We start from the raw sequence: 20,974 nt of genomic DNA, 5'->3' as shown, positions 1-20,974 counted from the left end.
TCCAGCTGAGTGCAGTGCAGCAAGAATATTTGCACCATGATCTGTCGCAATTCCAACAACCTTGTCAGTTCCTCCCCCTTTCGGTGATGCGTGTGCAAAACAGATATGATCTGTAGTGTGCTGCCCATGGAAAGTGAAAGTTTCCAATACAAATTCCCTCGTTGACCAGTTTTTAATGAGGTGACATGTTACAGTTAAATATGCCTCTGTGGACATGAAAGTCCACATATCAGTTGTAAGTACAACACAAGAGGCATTTTGCAAAGATGCCATTACTTTGCCTTTACATTCAGCAAACATCTTAACAAGAAAAGTCTTTTTTTCTTCCTGGGAGTTGATATTTAGGGGCAAGAGCGCTGACAATCCTCTGAAACCTTCATCATCCACGGTGGACAGAGGCTGGAGATCCTTTGCAATCATGTGAGAGCAGAGTGGACCAATTGAGATGCTCCGTATTACGCAGTCTCTTTCCGCTATTTCCCTGTGAAATAAACATGACAAGACTCTTTCATGTTTAGTTTTGGCTGGGAAACACCACATTCTGTTTCAGCCGTAGCATCATCAGTTAACAGCTGAGGTGTCGACTTCCTTGAGACGTACTTCGTCGTTGGTCACAAACCAGCTCTTTTGAGCAGACCACCACCAGCTGAGGAGGAAAAAACAGACATTGCATGAGGCTAATCGAACTGAGGCCACCCAAGACAAAACCCGCGGTATGAAACTGAAACCGGCCAATGTCATTGGAGCGTTGTTTTGAGTTGGCATGCCATCAAAATACTGTCAGAAGTGGGATTCGAACCCACGCCTCCAGGGGAGACTGCGACCTGAACGCAGCGCCTTAGACCGCTCGGCCATCCTGACTGCGTGGAGCAGTTAACTCCGCCCCCCTCCACCCGCTCTCATCCATTGGGGCAGGGCCACTGAGTTATAGCATGTGAGAGTAAGGGCGCTTTCTGTAGTAATTTTCCTGCAGCTCCCGGCTGCACACCTCAGTGTTCTGGGAGTTTGAGAAGTTGTTTTTGAACGAACCAGACCCAGTCAGAACCCGATCAGACCCTTTCCTGGCCGTTTTGATCATGAAATGTGCCGTCGCATTGCTGATGACGCATTCCCATGAACAAAGCCTCTTCCAATATTTGCTGCCCTCATGTGGGCAAAGTTAGAAGTGAAAAGGCGGAGCGAGGCTCGCCGTGGGGCGAGGCAGAGGTGTGAATAATCTCAACGGGGGGCGACTTGGATTGAGTCTCCCGAGACAGAACACCACAGTGAGAAAGCACCCAAAAGAGTGCTGCAGTGTTCTGCAGCTCTCCAGCAGGGATCAGGTCCGCGGCCAAAACTCAACTCGCTTGTGTTCACATCTTGGACTTCTGAGATGAAAAAGGTTTGTCTTGAGACAGAACCCCTAGTGTGAAAGCACCCTAAAGTAAAAGCTAAAATGTCTCAGTTTATAACATCTATTTCGTGATAACATCAGATGGAGACAGGGTCACAGTGATACCCGCATTTAATTTCACAGCTCTTGAATTCCACTTCCAGAAGGTAGGACTAACCCAGGTGACTCTGAGAATAACTGTGACTGGATATCATCGACTGAACAGCTGTATCTCAATTTTGTCATGCAACAGCAGTCATTTACAAAACCACAGGCCTCTGCTTTGATCAGATCACACAGCCATCCTGACTGTCTGTGACTGTGTGGTCTTGTGACCCCTCCCCCTCTTTGTGCCTGATAGGTTGCATGTGAGAGCAACAGCTAAGTTGACAAAAATGTCATGGAAATGCTGGCTCATCGTAGCCCATCACAGTGACTGAGGACGTGGAACTAAAGTTGCGAATTCTGGCAGGATCTTTGAAGAATGGACTGCTGCAGATTGGAGAGGGCTTTGATTAAAAATGAGTCTTTTTATTGATGCCAATTCCATGTTTGTTAAAAGTTTCCCCTCTGTCACCCATGTTTCTCTATTGCTTCTTGACTGGCTGTGTTCCATCCTGGGGAGGGGAGTGGGTTGCTCCACCACAGTTTAAAAATATCCAGACAGGAACCCTTCAATTGAATGTAGGTATAATGCAGTACAGTGTAATTGTTTGTTCATGTGTGCGAACACAACTCAACATAAACTGTTTGTGTCACATCGTGTTGGATAGTGACTGGTATCATAGTCATTGTAGTGTTGTTTCGAATAGCAGTTAGTATTGAATTAAAACATACTGTCAGAAGTGGGATTCGAACCCACGCCTCCAGGGGAGACTGCGACCTGAACGCAGCGCCTTAGACCGCTCGGCCATCCTGACTGTGAGTGGCTGTTAACTCCGCCCCCCTCCACCCTCTCTCACCCATTGGGGCAGGGCCACTGAGGAAAAGCATGTGAGAGTCAGAGCTAATGTTTGTCTCAGTTTTAAATATCTATTTCGTTATAACATCAGATGGAGACAGGGTCAGAGTGATAAGCAAAGTTAATTTAACTGGTCTTTAAACCCACCAGCTGCAAAAGTCATTGCCATTGGCATCCTGTCGAGTTCTCCCTTGTTTGGTGAAGTGGTCTGGAGTTGTTGTTTTTCTTAAATCTGACTGTAAATAAGCAACAGCATCAGAGTGTTTTAGCAAAAGATTCCGTCAGAAGTGGGACTTGAACCCACAATTTAAGAAAGCAACCAAGACACTTCGCCATTGGTGAAGTGTTCAATCGGTGTCATGTTGCAGCAGACAGTGAGAGTACAGGTTGCAGTAATTTCATCTAAATACATTGTCTGAAGTGGGTTTCGACCTCACACCTCCAGTTGAGAGCACAGCCTGAACGCTGAACCTTGGACCGCTCGGCCATCCTGACAGCTTCTACCTTGTTTGTGAAGTAGTAAGAGTAAGTATGGATGTGTTTTTCTTTCAAATACACAGGGCACCACGGTCAAGCATTTGGAGGAGCTGCTGTCTTTACTCGTGGGGCTCCATGGCAATGACCCTTGACTCTGGTGAGGTGTTGCTGTCCTACCAGTTGGTTGAGTAGGACGGCATGGTGGCTGATGAAGAGGAAGATGATGATCACCTCCTCCACATCCCAGTGGCAGTGGCCAGAGATACTTCAGCAGAGGATGAGCATACATATATATTTTTAACTTCATCTGTATCAGTCTCTGGGGTCAATGAAGGCTTCGCGTTGCCTTTTGTTGTATCAGTGTCACATAGCAACATATAATGAGAAAACATCATCTTAAGACATTGTCAGAAGTTGGATTTGAACCCATGCCTTGGACTGCTCAGCCATCCTGACACATTTTCCTTTGTTCAATGGTTTTATATATCACAGATTTGAGTGTTTCATCCAGAAACGCCATCAGAAATGGAAACACCTTACGAAGAGAAAGCAACCTGGACATGGTGCCTTTGATGTAGTGTTCAGTCAGTGTCACATAACAACAGACAATGAGAGTACAGGGTGCAGTAATTTCATATGAATACATTGTTAGAAGTCCTTTACAGAAGGCCTTTTTGCAGACAGATGCTGTCACACTGTTCCTACATCTGCGACCCTTTGTGATGAGGACAAAAACCAAAGATTTTACAGCGTATTCACAAGCAAAACACAACCAAACCGCACAGAAGCGCACATTCAGAGCTGGACACGCACCGGGCACCTCTTCACTTCTGGAGAGACGTCACTCACTCGGCAACCCCTCCCACATGCAGCGGCCACACACATAGAGGAACAGCGCACCTGCAGCAGACACTCTACATTCACTCCTACAAAAGACTATTTTAAGGCTTGGAACGTATTATTTCTTTTTCCATCAATTGTAATGGGAAAAAGTGATTCAGATTTCGAACAAATCGCTTCTTGAATGGCCATCTGGAATGGATTGTGGTCGAGAACCGAGGTACCACTGCAGTTGTGGCACATCGTGTTGGATAGTGACTGGTATCATAGTCACTGCAGTGTTGTTTCGAATAGCTGTTGGTGTTGAATTAAAACATACTGTCAGAAGTTTAATTCGAACCCACGCCTCCAGGGGAGACTAACGCCAGCTGGCAAAGGATCGTGCGGGTAAATGTTGAAGTAATGTTGGAGTGTTGGCCAATAGGGGTTCTCCCTTTTCAACGTCACACTCCAGTCGCACGCCAACACTTGTAGTAACTCATCTGACATGTCCTTGATTTTATTATTTTAATCTACGCATCTATATTCCTCCTGTTTTATTTAGCAACTGCAATGGTCAAGTTTATTTGGATGTACTACTGCCGTGTGAAGCCAGGTGTTGATTAACATCTGGTTTGTTTGCATTCTTGATGCTAATAAAGCATCACAGAGCACGGATAAAATAAGCCAGTATAGACTGTATGATGTTTCAAATGATCCCATATAGTCTATAATAATAACATGAGTCGAAAAATTCTCAATGGAAATCAGGTGAATTCATTACGCAGAATGCCGTTAATATAAGTCTGACACTCGTTTTGTGATGTAACCAGTCACATTTTAATATCTACCAATACAGGCCACGACATCCAAGACGCACAAGGCGATGCCTGAGTCTGTCTGGATGGCACGCCTCAAGAAGTCTGCCAGCACAGGGACATGGCCTGAGGGAAACAGGCCAGCACCAGGGCAGAAAAAGTGGCACGAGCTGTATCAAAGGGTATGTCTATGTTTGTTTATTAATCATTACTACAAATGCAAAATCTCTGTAGCCACACACACATCACACCATAACTGAATTCACAGTGAAGTCGCAACCTCAACACCTCCAAGGAGAGGATGGAGCACATCTGGTGTGTTCAGAAGAAACAGGTGAAGTGCATCCAAGACCCACCAGGTGTTGCTCTGTACACCAAAACTGGGGAGCTGACCAAGGGAGGTGTGCAGCTGCCAGTGTTGAGGTGTGCCAGGGGATCCACTTCTTTGGAGTCTTTTCATCTCCACCTCAACCGCTTCATACCAGGTTTGTGCCTGTCAGACATGTCGATTGATTCAGTTTGATATGTCATGTTCCATGTCAGCGTGCTTCCAATTCCAATGTGAATTATGAGGCTTTACCTGTTAGAAGGGCAGCACAGGTGGAATCAGGACCGGTGCGTGGCTGCCCTGGCTACTGAGCCATCTGCTTTGTGCTGCTTTTCTAGTGAGCTGTTGCACTCTGTCAACCGCAACTACCAACAGCTTTTTGCCGGAAAAGTGGCACCAGACTTCCTTCCACCTTCATGTTACACTGGTAAGAATAACATCAGTATTGGTGTTTGAGGCTGCACTCCAGGTGTAGGTGAGCACAACCCGCTGCATGTTAGGTGCAAGCAGTGCCCCAGCTCAGTGGCCTGATTGTTGTAGGTTGGTGGAGTCCATTTTTCTAAGACTCTGTGTTCACTACAAAAGCCCTAAAAAGAAAGGCAAGGGAACAGTTTCAAGGTGGTCCATAATTTTAAGGGACTACCGCAAAATCAGCGAGCTTGTCATCAGCAATGCCCGGGTCATGGAGGGAACTGAGCTGCAGCTTGTGGAAGTAAATCAGAACACCCTCATACAGTGGCACAACAGCAGGCAGAAGAGACAGGAGCTCTCTGTATTGCTGCAAGGCACTGCCTTAGCTCCTGTGATCCTGGTGTCAGAGGAGCCTCTTCAGGAGGTAAGGTCACTCCCTGCTTAACCTGTCCCTGCACAGCAGGAACACCAGTACCGGCAATCAGAGAACACTGCCGGTCAGGCAAAGCACAGGCAGACAAATCGCCCAATCCTGCCAAAAGGTACAGTGGAGAGGCAGTTGTTTTTCCTGTCCCCAGCAGCAGCCTCGGCCTCCACCTCAGCACCTGCTGTCCAGCGCCAGGTTGTCTCACAGGCAGTACAACCTGTTGTTCTTTTTCAGTTTGTCCCACCTGTGACACCAGGTACTACCCCAAAGAGGCCATGTAAGAGGACTGTGCAAGCAAATACCTGCAAGAAATGTGGCCAGTTCCGTACAGCAGAGACTGGTCATAGTCAGTTTCGTGGGAATTTCTTTTGTTCGTTTGGAAATTCCTCAAATGAAGATCTTCTATCCATAGTTATATTTGTGCATAGTTATATTTGTGCATAATTATATTTATACATAGCTATGTTTGTACATAGTTATCTTTATATAGTGTTATATTTGTATATTTTCTTGTGTGAATGTTCTACAAGTGTTCACTAACAACTGTCCCACATTTTTCAGGTATCTTGCAGCTGACCTGCCCAAGGCAATACAACAACCTACAACCTCTACCGTGGTAGTGGTGTAGCCACAAGGGGCACAGAAAAAAAGTGTGACCAACTGCATTGAGACCCAAACGTATCTTTGGTTCTCACACACTGATCGCCAACACTACTATCACTGTCTGATGGTAGAACAAAACAAAAGAGCTACCAACACGTTTCTAATGAGCAAAACTCAGCATCACAACGGTTCTTTTCAGAGCCATCGACCTTCTTCTATTGAGCAAAGTCTCCTTGCATACATCATCCAGCAGTGTTATCCATTCAATGAGGTCCTGTGAGCAGATGTCCTACCACAGTTGCTCCATCTCTGCTGCAGAACGCCTTTCCATCTGTCTTCAGTAAGCTTTTGTCTAGTTATATGTTGTATTAATTGAAATGTTTGTCTATACTATGTAGTCATTGATTTCTCATATGTTGCAGAGATCTTGTGATTCTGTCTGGACCATCTCCAGCTTCCACATCAGTGTGTCCAAGGGTCCGACCATCACTGCAGGACACATCTGTACATCACAATGGCTCTTTTCAGAGCTGTACATATCTGTGTGTTTTATCGTCCTGTCAATTATACTTCATAACTGCAATAAATTATGGTGAGTCTATTGATTATGGGCAGTTTGTACTTGTATCTTTTAAATGATCTTTTCATCATCTAAGACAGTGATTCGGTATAGCGTGAAGTGTTCATCATATTTTTTCAACATGTTTATACACACATTTGAGCTAATACACTTGAATGCTTTCGGGTAGATAGAACATGTGCAGAAAGGAGGTAGAGGACTGCATAACTATGACACCCAGGCTTGTATGTGAACTAAGATGGAGGTAAGGTCAGTGCATGAAGTAGGGGCCACTCCAATAGACACACACAACACAGAAGGATTCACACAGCAGTTTGTTTGATCATTGTGCAGAGGTCATGGTCAACACTCAGAATGTTTACTTACAAAAGTAATTTCTCAAACATAATCAAGACCTGAAATGGCAACACATGCCATGCAGAAAAAATGACTATTTATTTTTTCAGTTAAAGTCAACATAGGAGGTGATTTAACATGGAGATGTGGCAGATTGAATGCTGGCAATGAAAAGATCCATGATATCAGCCCGTTACATTGGGCATTCCAGTCCTTCTGGTGAGAGGAAACAAAAAAGTACCACATTAAAAGTGTTGCATTAATCACATTCACATTTGTGCTCATTAAAAAAATAATTATAATGAGTATATTTTGGATAAATATACATTTATCAAGTTGTTAAAAATGGCAAAATCTCTGAATCCAGCATGTAAACCATACATCCACCGGTAAGCAACTCTGCATCTCAGAGTACCCATCTTACCTGGCCAAGTGTTCCGCAGCTTGAACGCAGCGCCTGAGACCACTCAGCCATCCTGACTGTCAGCTGTTGACTCCGCCCCCCTCCACCCTCTCTCACCCATTGGGGCAGGGCCACTGAATTATAGCATGTGAGAGTAAGAGCTAATGTTTGTCTCAGTTTATAGGTCACAGTGATACCCTAATTTAATTTCACAGCTCTTGAATTCCACTTCCAGAAGGTAGAACTAACCCAGGTGACTCTGAGAATAATTGTGACTGGATATCATCGACTGAACAGCTGTATCTCAATTTTGTCATGTGACAGTAGTCATTTACAAAACCACAGGCCTCTGCTTTGATCAGATCACGTGGCCATCCTGACTGTCTGTGACTGTGTGGTCTTGTGACCCCTCCCCCTCTTTGTGCCCGATAGGTTGCATGTGAGAGCAACAGCTAAGTTGACAAAAAAGTCATGGAAATGCTGGCTCATCGTAGCCCATCACAGTGACTGAGGACGCGGAACTAAAGTTGCGAATTCTGGCAGGATCTTTGAAGAATGGACTGCTGCAGATTGGAGAGGGCTTTGATTAAAAATGAGTGTTTTTATTGATGCCAATTCCATGTTTGTTAAAAGTTTCCCCTCTGTCACCCATGTTTCTCTATTGCTTCTTGACTGGCTGTGTTCCATCCTGGGGAGGGGAGTGGGTTGCTCCACCACATTTTAAAATTATCCAGACAGGAACCCTTCAATTGAATGTAGGTATAATGCAGTACAGTGTAATGGTTTGTTCATGTGTGCGAACACAACACAACATAAACTGTTTGTGTCACATAGTGTTGGATAGTGACTGGTATCATAGTCATTGCAGTGTTGTTTCGAATAGCAGTTAGTATTGAATTAAAACATACTGTCAGAAGTGGGATTCGAACCCACGCCTCCAGGGGAGACTGCGACCTGAACGCAGCGCCTTAGACCGCTGGGCCATCCTGACTGTGAGTGGCTATTAGCTCCGCCCCCTCCACCCTCTTTCACCCATTGGGGCAGGGCCACTCAGTCATAGCATGTGAGAGTCAGAGCTAATGTTTGTCTCAGTTTATAACATCTATTTCGTTATAACATCTGATGGAGATGGAGGGTCATAGTGATAACCAAAGTTAATTTAACTGGTCTTGAACCCACCAGCTGCAAAAATCACTGCCATTGCCACCATGTCGAGCTCTCCCTTGTTGATTTACTGATTTACGTACAAAGTAAATCGAGTCAGGGCGATTGACAGCGATCAGCGGCTCCCAACATGGCAGTGACGCTACTGGAGTGGCTGACACTTCCCAACTTTAGCTACATCTGCCGATTCCCGCTTCTCAAGACGACACAACTTGTCTACGGCAACAGTCGCAGTAGTTCATTTTTTTAACTACAGTACTGGCAGCCAGTCGCGGTGCATTGACCAATCAGAGACGTGTGCCTCCTCTCTGATAGAAGCACCATGTCTACGGTAATAGTGTTGCTACAGTGTCATGAGAAGCACGTGTTGACACTGTTGCTGTTGACAATACATCCATATGAAAAGATTGTTTGAAGTGGGATTTGAAGCCACACCTCTGGGAGAGACTGCAACCTGAGCACTCTGTCATCCTGACATGTTTATCCTTACTTAGTGAAGGAGTATGACAGTTCTTTCTTTGTTTTCTATTATCGTGACCTGAAGTCAGCAAAAGCATGACACTGTTTTACCAGAAGATGCTGTCAGAAGCCAATCCGAAAGTCGAGAAGAGAAAGCAACCTGGACATGATGCCTTTGGTGAAAATAAGAAACTGGTTGCAGTATTTTGAAATATATTGTCAGAAGTGGGATTCCAACCCACACCTCCAAGATAAACTGCAACCTTAACGCAGCACTTTGCACTGCTCAACCATCTTGACATGCTCTGTGTCAGAGAATGATTTTTTTTCTTTTTAAATCACGAAAGCGTGATTTTTTTTTGCTTGCTGTAGGATGCACCACTGATGCCCATCAGCTGTACCCACTCTTCATGTCACGCCTCTCAGCGTGCGTCTTTGAATGGGATGAAGCCCTTATATTACGCAGTTGGTCTCATCTAAACTTGTAGTTGTGCATGGTATTGTAGTCATAGCAATTGGTGTTCCACCGAAATGTGTCAGAAGTGTTACAGGTCTTTGGAGACCTCTCTCTTGCGCACTGGTGCACTGTGGTCCCCACCACTCAAGGTCCAGTTACAGTATTTCTGACGTGGGGTCTGGATGCTGTAGTGCTGCCCTGTTTCGCACTCAGCTGTAGTGATGGTCATTAACTCTCGTTCAGTAAAAAGAACGAATCTTTTTTTGAGTCTTACAGTTCTTTGTTTCGCCACCGAGTGGTGACACGCAATACTGTGATTGAATTGTAATTGCAGTTGGATTTAAACGTCAATTTAATTGACTTCACCAACATATTACAAATAAAACAAAGTGTCAAACATGGCATGCTGTTAAACAGTTTTGACCAAATTTTGCAATTTTTCTGTTTGCAGACATACTGCATGCAATTTACTGCTTGAATGAAGAAGTGGTTGGACGTCATTGCATGGTATAAATGTCCAACCTCAGAGCTTCTGATGCCTTCATTAGTTAGATTATGCACAACAATATTAATCATGAGGCAAAGTCTAAACCATCTTGAAGAGTTGGCCTGGTGTTTGACACCATATGAACAAGTAAAATGTCAGCAAATATCACCACTGAGGGAAGAATGCAGGCACTCTCTTCAGATAAACGTTAGAAGATAAATAAAATAACAGAGGAAGATTTTAAAAATTGTTTATTTTTTTCAAAACATAATTAAAATAAATGACTCTCTCCAGCACCTGGAACTGGTTCTGCAGCATCCTCCTTGACACCCCACAGGAACAGGGTCTGAGAGACAAGAATGTTAGTGGTCACACACACACTGCACCAACATGGTTTTAGCATAGAAAGAAGTACCTGCAATGGGATTATACACCCTGCATTGCCCACATGTATTTTTGTGTGAGGTCTGGCGGGGCGAATGGTTGAAAGGGGGAAGAGAGAGAGAGAGATGGGGCAACAGGGAAAATAACAAAAGCCTCAGCACCATAAGTGTTCCTCCCACAGCCATGTTGTGAACCCATGTGGCAGATGACAGTGAATGACCAAGCAGCCTACATTCGCTTCGCATCCCGTTTTAACTTAAATAAAAAACTGTAAATGACAACCCGAGGGATGTGCCCAATTTAATGCACGCACTACCGTATTTTCCGGACTATAGAGCACAACGGAATATTAGCCGCACCCACGAAATCTAAGAAGGAAAATAGATCTTTATCAATTTGCGCTGTTTTCGCCCGCGTGTCCGCAGCTCTGCAGAGACGATCTACTGGAGGGTGATAAAGATATCTATCTCTGCGGAGCTGCGGGCGAAAACAGCACAAATTGAGCGCTTTGAAGTTAAACACCCGTGATGTCATCGATTTGATGTGATGAGCCTCAATATTTTTGCCAGCATGACGCTCTTTAGACTGTAAAAACTAGGGATGCCCCGAGAGACAGGGAGTAGTTGACGTCACGTATTTGTCCACGATCCCACAACGCAGCACGAGCGAGCTGCTAGTCCGACTTAACGATCTTATTTTGGAGCCCTTATCAGATGACAGCGACGACACCCCAAGGAAATCATACATGATGAGCAGTCAAAGAAAGAGGAGCGACATATGGAGTCATTTTATTGAAACTTCGGCCACTGAAGCAAAATGCAAGGTCTGCAAAAAGAAGCTCTCAACCACAGTGGGAATACTTCGAATTTAACTTGACACTTCCTCACTCACATCCTACTGAGCTGCTAGCAAAGGCCAGGAGAAATGATAATGGTGCCGCCACAGCAACTGGAGCTATTACCACAGCCACCACTTCCTCTCCGGCATCTGGATCAGCTTCTGTATCCTCCTTAGCACCATCCATATCCTCCCAACAGTCAGTCAAACCAAGAGGCCAGCAGCAAACTACCATGAGCACTTTTACGACAAGGCCCATGAGTTCTTCAAGGCAAAGTCAGTTGGATATGGCTCTGGTCAAAATGGTTGCAATAGACTTCCAACCATTTTCACTTGTGGATGACAAGGGCTTCAGGGAATCCACGCATCTTCTTGACCCATTGTACAGCATTCCCAGCAGAAAAACTTTGTCCAACACTTTAATGCCTTGGCTGTACAACAAACTAAAGTCAGACATAAGGGACAAAATAAAGGGTGTCACAGTTGTTTGTCTCACAACAGACCACTGGACTTTCAGCTGAACACCTACCTCCTGGACTGTTTTGTTCTGACAGAGAGACACACTGGTGCACACCTAGCTGATGAGCTGAGCCGTGTAACAATGGAATGGGATCTGAGAGACAAGATAGTTGGTTGTGTCACAGACTGTGCCAGCAACATTGTTTCAGCTCTAAAGGACCACATAACCTGGGATCATATACCTTGGACAAAGGACTGCTGTCGAAGGTCAAGGCAACTGTTGAAATCTTTCACAGAATCACAGTTGCTTCAGACAAATTCAAAGCAGCACAACAGCAGATGGGTGAAGAGCAACTGCGTCTGAAGCAGGATGTGGCCACGAGGTGGAATTCAACATTTTACATGTTGCAGCTGTTTATTGAAGTGAAAAACCCTCTCATCTCGACTCTGGCACTCATTAATGCCTCTCTGCCAACACTGACACCAGATGAGTGGAAAATGGCCACAGAGATTGTCACCATTCTTCAACCATATGAAGAGGTAGTCACTGAAGTGAGTGCTGAAAGGTAAGTAGTAACATGAACATAAGCTGTTGCACCACAACAGTTCACGGATGTGTTAACAGGCTCAATATTGATAAATCTTGTTCCTCATACTTCTTTGGCAGGTTTGTGACTGGTTCCAAAGTCATTTTGATGAGCATTGGTCTTTGCAGAATTGCTGCAGAGCATCAAAGAAATCCATCAAACTTTGCACCTGTAAAGAGTCTGGTCGACTCCCTGATGTCAGAAATGACCCGACGATTTGGCAGAGTGGAGTCCATCGACAAGCTTAATGATGCAACTCTCCTCGATCCCAGGTTCAAAAAGCAAGCTTTTGTCAACCAGCAGAAGGCAGAGGACACGGCGAAGAGGGTCATAGTAGCTGCAGCAGCGATGACTCCCACTGAAAGTGATGCAGAGACAGAGATGGCATCAGGTGCTGCAGTCAGCACAAGTGCAATGTTTTGGAAGGACTTTGATGGGAGAATGAAAAGCAGGAGGCCTGGAACAACATCAACCACATCAGACCTCGCAATGGAGATGAGGGGTTACTTGACAGAGGAACACCTACCTCGCATGTTGGACCAACTGTCATGGTCAAAGAGATGTTCCCCAGTTTATAAACGGCTTTCTATGGTGATGAAGGCCAGGTTGCACAATCGTATCTATCTACATATCAAGATAGATACGATTGTTACTCCATATATATATATATATATATATATATATATATATATATATATATATATATACTAACTAACTTTGTGTTCCACGCACCACAATTGTTGGAGAAGTAATTGTTCGCAGTTCGCAGTACTTTGAACGGGATATCGAACTGAACGAAAGAACTAATCGTTCGCAGTTCGCAGTCCTTTGAAGGGGAAGTAGAACTGAACGAAACTCTACATTGGAAACGGTAGGGAAAGAGAGAAGCAAACAATACACCTGTTACCTGGAACATCTTCTTGATCATGATCCATGCACTCATATTTAGGAACTATTAATCCAACAACAAAGCAGAGGAATCCAGCACTTCTGTTGGAGCTACAGCAGATGATTAAGTGTTGTTTATAAGTCACGACAAGACGTCCAGTTGCGCCTTTCAAAATAAACTAAAAGGAGGAAACCGTATCTGTGCATGGGAAAAAGTGAACTTCTCACTGCGTCAGATGACTCGTAGTTCTCAGTTCATTTTGAAGAGTCGTTCATTTTGAAGAGTCGTTCAAAGAACGACCCATCATTACTCCGCTGGTGCCCCAGGCTTCTGTTTGCAAGCAGTTAACGTAACGCGCATCTCCTTTGACGGCCGCTAAACCTGTTTGGGCAGCGAATCCGGTCAGACGTCCGTCACGGCGGCCATGGTTCGCACCCAATGGTTCTAATGGTTAGACCACGATGACCTGTTAGGTAGCCTCGAGTCTTGGGTGGAACCCCGGCTGGCGCGACTCTACGTTTTCCTTTATTCCTCCGATCTGTTACACCTGGGCTTCTGCCACAGAGAGATGGTATGAGGGGAATGGGATCTCCTGCACTAAGTCACATCCGGTGGACGGCAGGGTGCTCCCTTCGCCAAATGTTGCCGGCATGCAATGCCCTCTGACCTCTGGGGATTTCCAGATTCCCTCCTATAGTGGATGGGGCAGCGAGTTGATTCTTTTTACTCACTGGTTAAACAGAGGTTTACCAATAGCGAAGCCCGGTCAGAGGGCATTGCACGCTTCATAGAATGGATGTTGCGTTCTGTAACCCCGCTTTTTCATTTCAACTTCACAGCAGCACAGCTGGAACCTATCCTGTAATCCAACCTCACTGATTTCAACACCTTGGTTCCAGACAGTGTTGCCAGATGGTTATTTCACATCCACCGGTAAAGAGCTTTCTCTCGTGCATTTGTTCCATGTTTGATAACTTTTAGATTGTGCGTGTCTTATCTTGGCTTGACTTTGATTCTGTTTAAGGTTTTTCCCCGATCCTGTGTGTTTTTCTCGCACCGTCCTTGTTTCCTGTGTGGTGTTTCGAATAGCAGTTGGTGTTGAATTAAAACATACTGTCAGAAGTGGGATTCGAACCCACGCCACCAGGGGAGACTGCGACCTGAACGCGGGCGCCTTAGACCGCTCGGCCATCCTGACCATGTGGGGCTTTTAACTCGGCCCCCCTCCACCTGCTCTCACCCATTGGGGCAGGGCCACTGAGGAAAAGCATGTGAGAGTAAGGGCGCTTTTTGCACTAATTTTCCTGCAGCTCCCAGCTGCACACCTCAGTGTTCTGGGAGTTTGAGAAGTTGTTTTTGAACGAACCAGACCCAGTCAGAACCTGATCAGACCCTTTACTGGCCATTTTGATCATGAACTGTGCCGTCGCATTGGTAATGACGCATTCACATGAACAAAGCTTCTTCCAGTATTTGCTGCCCTCATGTGGGGAAAGTTAGAAGTGAAAAGGTGGAGCGAGGCTCGCAGCGGGGCGAGCCAGAGGTGTGAAGAATCTCAACGGGGGGCGACTTGGATTCAGGCTCCCGGGACAGAACACCGCAGTGAGAAAGCACCCAAAAGAGTGCTGCAGTGTTCTGCAGCTCTCCAGCAGGGATCAGGTCCGCGGCCAAAACTCAACTCGCTTGTGTTCACGTCTCGGACTTCTGAGATGAAAAAGCTTTGTCTCGAGACAGAACCCCTAGAGTAGTGAATGCACCCTAAAGTAAAAGCTAAAATGTCTCAGTTTATAACATCTATTTCGTGATAACATCAGATGGAGACAGGGTCACAGTGATACCCTAATTTAATTTTACTGCTCTTGAATTCCACTTCCAGAAGGTAGAACTAACCCAGGTGACTCTGAGAATAATTGTGACTGGATATCATCGACTGAACAGCTGTATCTCAATTTTGTCATGTGACAGTAGTCATTTACAAAACCACAGGCCTCTGCTTTGATCAGACCACACAGCCATCCTGACTGTCTGTGACTCTGTGGTCCTGTGACCCCTCCCCCTCTTTGTGCCCGATAGGTTGCATGTGAGAGCGACAGCTAAGTTGACAAAAAAGTCATGGAAATGCTGGCTCATCGTAGCCCATCACAGTGACTGAGGACGGGGAACTAAAGTTGCGAATTCTGGCAGGATCTTTGAAGAATGGACTGCTGCAGATTGGAGAGGGCTTTGATTAAAAATGAGTGTTTTTATTGATGCCAATTCCATGTTTGTTAAAAGTTTCCCCTCTGTCACCCATGTTTCTCTATTGCTTCTTGACTGGCTGTGTTCCATCCTGGGGAGGTGAGTGGGTTGCTCCACCACAGGTTTATAAATATCCAGACAGGAACCCTTCAATTGAATGTAGGGAAATGCAGTACAGTGTAATTGTTTGTTCATGTGTGCGAACACAACACAACATAAACTAGTTGTGGCATCATAGTCATTGTAGTGTTGTTTCGAATAGCAATTGGTGTTGAATTAAAATACGTTGTCAGAAGTGGGATTCGAACCCACGCCTCCAGGGGAGACTGCGACCTGAACGCAGCGCCTTAGACCGCTCGGCCATCCTGACTGTGAGCTCCTACTAACTCCGCCCCCCTCCACCCTCTCTCACCCATTGGGGCAGGGCCGCTGAGTTATAGCATGTGAGAGTCAGAGCTAATGTTTGTCTCAGTTTATAACTCAGTTTATATTTCGTTATAACATCAGATGGAGACAGGGTCAGAGTGATAAGCAAAGTTAATTTAACTGGTCTTTAAACCCACCAGCTGCAGAGGTCATTGCCATTGGCATCCTGTAGAGCTCTCCCTTGTTTGGTGAAGTGGTCTGGAGTTGTTGTTTTTCTTAAATCTGACTGTAAATAAGCAACAGCATCAGAGTGTTTTAGCAAAAGATGCTGTCAGAAGTGGGACTTGAACCCACAATTTAAGAAAGCAACCAAGACACTTCGCCATTGGTGAAGTGTTCAATCGGTGTCACGTTGCAGCAGACAGTGAGAGTACAGGTTGCAGTAATTTCATATGAATACATTGTTAGAAGTCCCTTACAGAAGGCCTTTTTGCAGAGAGATGCTGTCACACTGTTCCTACATATGCGACCTTTTGTGATGAGGACAAAAACCAAAGATTTTCCAGAGTATTTAGCCACTACGTCATCATCTAGGGACCACCCCGCACAGCCGCCGCCTGGTCTTGCAAGCTTTCGCCAATTGGTGCTGCATCCGCCTGGCTGTGCCAGAAGGCACCCATTGTCAGAAGTGGGATTTGAACCCACACCTGCAGGAAAGAGTGCAAACAGAGCATTGGACCACTCAGCCATCCTGAAGTGCTTTCCCATCTTTGTGAAGGAGTATAAATGTTATCGCTATCAGAAGTGGGATTCAAACCCACAACTTAAAGGTACATTCAAAATGCCAGCTACTTCTGCAAGCGACACAACTGATTTACGTACAAAGTAAATCGAGTCAGGGCGATTGACGGCGATCAGCGGCTCCCAACATGGCAGCGACGCTACTGGAGTGGCTGACACTTCCCAACTTTAGCTACATCTGCCGATTCCGGCTTCTCAAGACGACACAACTTGTCTACGGCAACAGTCGCAGTAGTTCAATTTTTTAACTACAGTACTGGCAGCCAGTCGCGGTGCATTGACCAATCAGAGACGTGTGCCTCCTCTCTGATAGAAGCACCATGTCTACGGTAATAGTGTTGCTACAGTGTCATGAGAAGCACGTGTTGACACTGTTGCTGTTGACAATACATCCATATGAAAAGATTGTTTGAAGTGGGATTTGAAGAGACTGCAACCTGAGCACTCTGTCTTCCTGACATGTTTACCCTTACTTAGTGAAGGAGTATGACAGTTCTTTCTTTGTTTTCTATTATCGTGACCTGAAGTCAGCAAAAGCATGACACTGTTTTACCAGAAGATGCTGTCAGAAGCCAACCCGAAAGTCTAAAAGAGCCTGGACATGATGCCTTTGGTGAAGTGTCAATCAGTGTCAAATAGGAACTGGTTGCATTATTTTGAAATATATTGTCAGAAGTGGGATTCCAACCCACACCTCCAAGATAAACTGCAACCTTAATGCAGCGCCTTGCACTGCTCAACCATCTTGACATGCTCTGTGTCAGAGAATGATTTTTTTTCTTTTTAAATCACAAAAGCATGATTTTTTTTTTCAAAATATTCTGTCAGAAGTAAGATTTGAACCCAAGCCTCCTTGCACTGTGTCTTCGCTTATGGCGTTCACTGTCACGAGAAGCAGGTGTTTACACTGTTTGCAATGTATCCAGTGGATGGCCGGACCTTGTGGTAAGGCTGGATATCTGGCACTTGATGCGGTGGCTTGCTGTAGGATGCACCACTGATGCCCATCAGCTGTACCCACTCTTCATGTCACGCCTCTCAGCGTGCGTCTTTGAATGGGATGAAGCCCTTATATTTTGTTCATATGAACACAACAACAAAGTTGGTCTCATCTAAACTTGTAGTTGTGAATGGTATTGTAGTCATAGCAATTGGTGTTCCATCGAAATGTGTCAGAAGTGAGATTCGAACCCAAGCCTCCAGGAGAGACTCCGACCTGAACACCTGCTGCTGAAATGTTGAATGAATTTTTGAGTGTTGGCCAACTATGTTTCTCCCTTATCAACATCCTCTGCCAATTGCTGTCCTTGCTCCCCAGTGCCAAAATCTGAACAATCCAAATCAAGGAAGTTTGACCAGGCGTAAGCAGAGGATGGAGCAGTTGGTGTGCCATCAAAACACGTCAGAAGAGGGATTCGAACCCACGCCTCCGTGTAGAGTATGGCTGTTATTCATTCCATCATGCACCTGCACTGTTGCCTTAACTGATTTCATCTCACATGATGACACAAGCTGGCTGATACGGTACCAGCGCACGCGAACCAACCATCCCCACACCGGAGGTTTATACTGGTAAGCAGGGCTTCAGCAGAAATTTTCTCGTTTCTAGTTTTTGCTTTTACTTTGTCATTTCCGGTTTTGTTTGTTTCCACTTCCTGATTTCATTTCACCTTCACAGCAGCACAGCTGGAACCTATCCTGTCATCAAGCCTCACTGATTTCAACACCTTGGTTCCAGACAGTATAGCCAGATGGTTACTTTGTGTCCACCGGTAGGTTCCTCTCGTGCATTTGTTCCAGCGTGTTTGATAACTTTTAGAATGTGTGTGTCTTATCTTGGCTTTTATTCTGTTACAGGTCTTCGGAGACCTCTTTCCTTTATTCCTCCCATCTGTTACACCTGGGCTTCAGCCACAGAGAGATGGTATGAGGGTAATGGGACCTCCTGCACTAAGTCACATCCGGTGGAAGGCAGGGTGCTCCCTTCGACAAATGTTGCCTGTGCTTCTAGCTCAGACCACAACGTAAGAAAGAAAAGTTCCACCTCCTGGTCATAACATTTTGAAGGTGGCATAGAGCCTCGGGCACGGCCCCAGTTGACTTGGTTCTATGCCTACCTTACTCCTCCCTGCTCTGCTACACTCATACTATGGTCACACGGAAAGAAGGGAGCGAGAAGTGGTGAAAACTCTCAATCCTGGCTCACAAGAGTGACAGATTGGGGTACATTCATCGCCGGTCTTAACCTGTTTTACCAATAGTGAAGCCCTGTTAATGGGCTAAGCATGCTGAACCAGAATGCGGTTACTGAACATAACACCCGTTCTATGAAGCATGCAATGCCCTCTGACCTCTGGGGATTTCCAGATTCCCTCTTATAGTGGATGGGGCGGAGCCCTCTGCTACTGGATTGGGCAGCGAGTTGATTCTTTTTACTCACTGGCTAAACAGAGGTTTACCAATAGCAAAGCCCAGTCAGAGGGCATTGCACACTTCATAGAACGGGTGTTGCGTTTTGTAACCCTGCTTTTTCATCTCAGCTTCACAGCTGGAACCTATCCTGTAATCCAACCTCATTGATTTCAACACCTTGGTTCCAGACAGTGTTGCCAGATGGTTACTTCGCATCCACTGGTAAGGACTTTCTCTCGTGCATTTGTTCGTGTTTGGTAACTTTTAGATTGTGCGTGTCTTATCTTGGCTTGACTTTAATTCTGTTTCAGATTTCCCCCGTTCCTGTGCGTTTTCCTCGCACCGTCCTCGGTTTACCTCGTTTCCTGTGTTTTGTTTTGAATAGCGGTTGGCGTGCCATCAAAACAAGCTGTCAGAAGTGGGATTCGAACCCACGCCTCCAGGGGAGACTGCGACCTGAACGCCAGCTGGCGAAGGATCGTCCGGGTAAATGATGAAGTAATATTGGAGTGTTGGCCAATAGGGGTTCTCCCTTTTCAACATCATCCTCCAATCGCTGTGCTTGCGCTCCAAGTTGCTTCGCGATTTGACCAATCAGACGCGAGGATGTTTGACCAATCAAGAGCGTCAGCGTCAGGGAGGCGGAGACGTACGTTTTTTCGGCAATATAGTGAGTATTTACACATTTGTGGCTGTGCTGTGTGTTCTATGGTAGTGCATGCAATTAACTTTACCTACATAAAACTAACTTTACCTCGCGTGTCATGCTGTTATCGCCATATTCAGCGAGCCGTAGTTGAACCGTGACCGTTCGTTTCGGCATTTATCAATGCTTTTAACGGTTGTAGTTGTCGCGTTAAGGTGTCGGAACGGTTGATGTAGTTCACGTTTTGTTGCATACCACTGACGGAACTTTCATTCAATATTCGCGTTTTTCAACTGGGTCCGTTTATTACGGAACCTTCTATCGTCTGCGACATTGGTCAAGTTTATTACGATGTGCTACTGACGCGTGAAGCCAGGTGTTTGTTTGCATTCTTCATGATAATAAAGCATCACAGAGCATGGATAAAATAAGCCAGCATAGACTGTATGATGTTTCAAATGATCCCATATAGTCTATAATAATAAAACGAGCCCATATATTCTTAGTGTTCTCAAACAACTTCGGGAGAACCATACAGAGGAGTGGCTGCATCGTGTGGCCCGGTACACCACAGAATGTGTGTCCTTCATCCAGCGCCCTGGACTGTTGCCTGTTAATGTCTCTGAGCCTCCAGAGCCTGCTGTTGTGCCCAGCTGCAAGTGGCTTCTGTCTGTCTACTGCCAGGACATTTTGACGAGGCTGGAAGACGTCAAGGCTCACATTACCTCAACTTATGGCACCATTCTGAAAATGGATTCCACAAAAAAGGTTTAGCAATAATATTTTCCTCTAAATATGCTACTTATATGAACCACATTTCACTGAATTGTTGCCAGTCATATTTATTGTTTTGTTTTTCTGTTCTTCGTGCTTCAAGGTCACAAAGAAGCTGGCTGGGACAGCAAAGGGCACGGCTCTCTGGCTCACATCTGTGGGTAATGAGTACGGCCAGATTTTAATCAGTGTCCTGACCGCTCAGGAGGGAGCTGGGTTGGACAAGATGGCTGATGACCTGGTGAGGCGGTATGAGCAGGCCGGCGTGGATCCCCCTGTTGCCTTATATGTGGACTGTGGATGCTGTGCTCAGGCAGCTGAGACCACCAAGCTCCAGGCCAGATTCAGTGGGTGGCCAGACCTTGTTGTAAGGCTGGATATCTGGCACTTCATGCGGCGGCTCGCTGTAGGATGCACCACCGATGCCCATCAGCTGTACCCACTCTTCATGTCATGCCTTTCAGCATGCATTTTTGAGT

General features: G+C 45.5%; 5 non-coding genes across 5 annotated transcripts; all 5 read right to left on the bottom strand.

The window, feature by feature from the left end:
- Window positions 1-778: 778 nt before the first annotated feature.
- trnal-cag (transfer RNA leucine (anticodon CAG)) lies at window positions 779-861 on the bottom strand. The gene has a single exon. It is a non-coding gene; the product is annotated as a tRNA-Leu (tRNA).
- A 1,348-nt stretch (window positions 862-2,209) lies between these two features.
- Window positions 2,210-2,292, bottom strand: trnal-cag (transfer RNA leucine (anticodon CAG)). Its single transcript has one exon. It is a non-coding gene; the product is annotated as a tRNA-Leu (tRNA).
- A 6,151-nt stretch (window positions 2,293-8,443) lies between these two features.
- Window positions 8,444-8,526, bottom strand: trnal-cag (transfer RNA leucine (anticodon CAG)). Its single transcript has one exon. It is a non-coding gene; the product is annotated as a tRNA-Leu (tRNA).
- Window positions 8,527-14,372: 5,846 nt separating this feature from the next.
- Window positions 14,373-14,456, bottom strand: trnal-cag (transfer RNA leucine (anticodon CAG)). The gene has a single exon. It is a non-coding gene; the product is annotated as a tRNA-Leu (tRNA).
- Window positions 14,457-15,783: 1,327 nt separating this feature from the next.
- trnal-cag (transfer RNA leucine (anticodon CAG)) lies at window positions 15,784-15,866 on the bottom strand. Its single transcript has one exon. It is a non-coding gene; the product is annotated as a tRNA-Leu (tRNA).
- Between the last annotated feature and the right edge of the window lie 5,108 nt (window positions 15,867-20,974).

The sequence above is a fragment of the Synchiropus splendidus genome, chromosome 9 (genome assembly GCF_027744825.2).
Source record: "Synchiropus splendidus isolate RoL2022-P1 chromosome 9, RoL_Sspl_1.0, whole genome shotgun sequence".
In the NCBI taxonomy this organism is placed as follows: domain Eukaryota; kingdom Metazoa; phylum Chordata; class Actinopteri; order Syngnathiformes; family Callionymidae; genus Synchiropus; species Synchiropus splendidus.
Note: the sequence above shows the minus strand (reverse complement) of the source record. Positions and strands in the feature narration are given on the sequence as shown.